This window comes from Drosophila grimshawi, unplaced genomic scaffold, assembly GCF_018153295.1.
Source record: "Drosophila grimshawi isolate 15287-2541.00 unplaced genomic scaffold, ASM1815329v1 contig_1190, whole genome shotgun sequence".
Classification (NCBI taxonomy): domain Eukaryota; kingdom Metazoa; phylum Arthropoda; class Insecta; order Diptera; family Drosophilidae; genus Drosophila; species Drosophila grimshawi.
In genome coordinates this window covers 12,501-17,500 of record NW_025062693.1, presented here as the reverse complement: position 1 = coordinate 17,500, position 5,000 = coordinate 12,501, and the positions used below count along the sequence as shown (strand labels likewise).

The 5,000-nt window shown below is 34.7% G+C and overlaps 1 non-coding gene across 1 annotated transcript in view; it reads right to left on the bottom strand.

Moving 5' to 3' along the window:
* Window positions 1–1,956: 1,956 nt before the first annotated feature.
* The window catches only part of LOC122322401, a 3,958-nt gene continuing 914 nt past the window's right edge, over window positions 1,957–5,000 (bottom strand). Inside the window, exon 1 of the ribosomal RNA XR_006246559.1 lies at window positions 1,957–5,000. This exon is cut by the window's right edge and continues 914 nt beyond it. This is a non-coding gene — a ribosomal RNA (large subunit ribosomal RNA).

Below are 5,000 nucleotides of genomic sequence, written 5' to 3'. Positions count from 1 at the left end.
TAAGAATGATACTTTTTTCAAATGCAACCACTCACTATTAATTCTTCATGTATTAATTTAAATATAACACACGAATAACTTAAATATTTAATAATTTGAACTATAATTGACGGCTGCCGGCAAGACAATACTCCACAATCATGTGATTTCCATATATAATTTTGTCTATAGCAAACATTTTTTATTGTAGTAGAGTTGTTCCATACGTTATTACCCAACATTTATTTTACATGTTAAATTCTATTATATCACATTGTTTGTGTCATATGTTATTATCTAACATGTAATTTATATGTTTCATGATATTATTTGACATTTTGTATTGGAAAACACTGAATTGAATTTCATAACATTTCATAATTTGCCCAATAAATGACCCATGCCGGCAAGACAATACTCCACAGTCATATTATTTTGTTACTTTTACTTTTTCTCATATGACTTGCCTTGCGCGACACCACTCCATATATAGGTTTTTGAACACCATTTCCTTAAGAATGATACTTTTTTCAAATGCAACCACTCACTATTAATTCTTCATGTATTAATTTAAATATAACACACGAATAACTTAAATATTTAATAATTTGAACTATAATTGACGGCTGCCGGCAAGACAATACTCCACAATCATGTGATTTCCATATATAATTTTGTCTATAGCAAACATTTTTTATTGTAGTAGAGTTGTTCCATACGTTATTACCCAACATTTATTTTACATGTTAAATTCTATTATATCACATTGTTTGTGTCATATGTTATTATCTAACATGTAATTTATATGTTTCATGATATTATTTGACATTTTGTATTGGAAAACACTGAATTGAATTTCATAACATTTCATAATTTGCCCAATAAATGACCCATGCCGGCAAGACAATACTCCACAGTCATATTATTTTGTTACTTTTACTTTTTCTCATATGACTTGCCGTGCGCGACACCACTCCATATATAGGTTTTTGAACACCATTTCCTTAAGAATGATACTTTTTTCAAATGCAACCACTCACTATTAATTCTTCATGTATTAATTTAAATATAACACACGAATAACTTAAATATTTAATAATTTGAACTATAATTGACGGCTGCCGGCAAGACAATACTCCACAATCATGTGATTTCCATATATAATTTTGTCTATAGCAAACATTTTTTATTGTAGTAGAGTTGTTCCATACGTTATTACCCAACATTTATTTTACATGTTAAATTCTATTATATCACATTGTTTGTGTCATATGTTATTATCTAACATGTAATTTATATGTTTCATGATATTATTTGACATTTTGTATTGGAAAACACTGAATTGAATTTCATAACAATTCCAAGTCTCATGAGTGTAAATTTTATTAATCGGTTTATTATTATTATGCAATATCAAATAAAATATAAACTTCTATTTCACACTAAATATAACATTTATGTTTAAGAGTGTAAATTTTTCATTCGCATATTACTGTTCTCCATTGATTGAATTATAATATATTTTTAATATGATTTCATATATTTATTTTTTTGTGTTTTCTATTGCCTTTCGCAGTTATCATATATATATATATATATATATATATATATATATATATATATATATACTCATATATATAATAAAATGTGTGTTCTTCTTTCTCTGTTTTGTTTAAAACAATTTAATTTCTTTATTCCTTTCAATAACAATTCAATTATTCTGAAAAGAATGTTATTTATAAAATAACATAAATTTTGTATTGCATCATCAAAAAGCTTTTTGTATATAACATTTTCTTAAGGTCCGGTCCACACATTATCAACTTACAAAGAAATATATAAAATATCATAAGTAAATTAACAAATATGGCACCTTTAAACAACTCATACAATATATATATATATATATGTTTTAGTTGGTGTTTAACAACCATAACACACATATTATATTTTATATTTGTTGTTTTATTAACATTTTCGAATCATCAAGCAAAGGATAAGCTTCAGTGGATCGCAGTATGGCAGCTGCTCAACCACTTACAACACCTTGCCTGTTACAAAAGTCGTTTACAATTGATTCTAGGCTTTGTCATTGTATTAAATAATGTTTAAATATGTAACTAGCACGGCATCAGGTGATCATAGATCCTCCCAATTTACTATGTTACAAATAACATTGGCATCACATCCATTGTCGTTTATAAAATAAATTATAAACTTTTAATGGTTTAGAAGCCATACAATGCAAATTGCCCCTTATTTATCATTGCAGTCCAGCACGGATACGACCTTAGAGGCGTTCAGGCATAATCCAACGGACGTAGCGTCATACCACTGTTCGCTCGAACAAGTATTGTGCCATTGGTCCGTACCTGCGGTTCCTCTCGTACTACGCAGGAATGCTGTCGCAACAACGTTTTGTCATTAGTAGGGTAAAACTAACCTGTCTCACGACGGTCTAAACCCAGCTCACGTTCCCTTGCATGGGTGAACAATCCAACGCTTGGTGAATTTTGCTTCACAATGATAGGAAGAGCCGACATCGAAGGATCAAAAAGCGACGTCGCTATGAACGCTTGGCCGCCACAAGCCAGTTATCCCTATGGTAACTTTTCTGACACCTCTTGTTAAAAACTCTTTAAACCAAAAGGATCGATAGGCCGAGCTTTTGCTGTCCCTGTGTGTACTGAACACCGAGATCAAGTCAGCATTTGCCCTTTTGCTCTATGTGTGGTTTCTGTCCGCACTGAGCTGGCCTTGGGACACCTCCGTTATTATTTGAGAGATGTACCGCCCCAGTCAAACTCCCTACCTGGCAATGTCCTTGAATTGGATCATACCTGAGTAATTGGAGTTATACCAAATTTTTAAATCAAAAATACATAAATGCATTTTCTTATTAAAGAATTTGTTTGCGATTATATAACAAACTCGTGATACTTTGATCAAGAAGCTTGCATCAAAACCCAATACCATAAGATATAATAAATACATCCGTATAATGGCTAGGAAATGATACACGTTCCATTTAATCAAGTAAGTAAGGAAACAATAAGAGTAGTGGTATTTCATTGTCGATACCAAACCGAAGTCTAATATCTCCCACTTATTCTACACCTCTTATGTCTCCTTACACTGCCAGATTAGAGTCAAGCTCAAAAGGGTCTTCTTTCCCCGCTAATTATTCCAAGCCCGTTCCCTTGGCTGTGGTTTCGCTAGATAGTAGATAGGGACAGTAGGAATCTCGTTAATCCATTCATGCGCGTCACTAATTAGATGACGAGGCATTTGGCTACCTTAAGAGAGTCATAGTTACTCCCGCCGTTGACCCGCGCTTACTTGAATTTCTTCACTTTGACATTCAGAGCACTGGGCAGAAATCACATTGTGTCAACACCCGCTAGGGCCATCACAATGCTTTGTTTTAATTAGACAGTCGGATTCCCCAAGTCCGTGCCAGTTCTGAATTGATTGTTAATTGATAATCGTTATAATTTAAAAGAACTAATCAGTTGCCCAATTAGTATTCTTAAAAATTTTAGCAAGAAAGTTCCACAATTGGCTACGTAACTAAACTATCCGGGGAACAAGAATCTACCATAAATGATAGAAACCCTATTTACCCAGAACGAGCACATAAACCATGTTATTGTTTCCCAATCAAGCCCGACTATCTCAATCTTCAGAGCCAATCCTTATCCCGAAGTTACGGATCTAATTTGCCGACTTCCCTTACCTACATTATTCTATCGACTAGAGACTCTTCACCTTGGAGACCAGCTGCGGATATTGGTACGGCCTGTTGAGAAGTTTGCGTATCCCCACCATAAATTTTCAAGGTCCGAGGAGAAAATATCGACACAACAGTATATGTCATGCTCTTCTAGCCCATCTACCATATCTCTCTGCGAAAGACTTCCATGGTAGTACGGCTATAAAACAGAAAAGAAAACTCTTCCGATACCTCTCGACGGCTTCTTTATGGTCGTTCCTGTTGCCAGGATGAGCACGAGGCCCATATTTAATAACAAACGGATACTCAACAGGTTACGGAATTGGAACCGTATTCCCTTTCGTTCAAAATTATTCAAGTGTATAAAAATCGGTATGATGCAAAATATATTTTGATTTTTCTATACTTGAAAATTTTCGGCTTTCGCCTTGAACTTAGGACCGACTAACTCGTGATCAACCACTGTTCACACGAAACCCTTCTCCACTTCAGTCCTCCCAGGTCTCATTCGATTATTTGCTACTACCACCAAGATCTGTACCAATGGCGGCTCCATGCAGGCTTACGCCAAACACTTCTATGCACACCATTGTACCTTCCTACTCACTAAAGTTTCAAAATTTATATTACAAGTAACATAAATCATCTACTTTAGCGGTAATGTATAGGTATACAACTTAAGCGCCATCCATTTTAAGGGCTAGTTGCTTCGGCAGGTGAGTTGTTACACACTCCTTAGCGGATTTCGACTTCCATGATCACCGTCCTGCTGTTTTAAGCAACCAACGCCTTTCATGGTTTCTGTATGAGTTGTTAATTTGGGCACCGTAACATTACGTTTGGTTCATCCCACAGCGCCAGTTCTGCTTACCAAAAGTGGCCCACTGGGCACATTATATCATAACCTTAAACTTCATATCAAGAAAGTTAAGGTTCTTACCCATTTAAAGTTTGAGAATAGGTTAAGATCGTTTCGACCCTAAGGCCTCTAATCATTCGCTTTACCAGATAAGATTATTTTATACAACAGTTAAATGCACCAGCTATCCTGAGGGAAACTTCGGAAGGAACCAGCTACTAGATGGTTCGATTGGTCTTTCGCCCCTATACTCAATTCTGACAATCGATTTGCACGTCAGAACTGTTTCGGTCTTCCATCAGGGTTTCCCCTGACTTCAACCTGATCAAGTATAGTTCACCATCTTTCGGGTCACAGCATATATGCTCAAGGTACGTTCCAGTTAGAGGTATAAATAATATAAATATCATTATACATAACTATATAGAG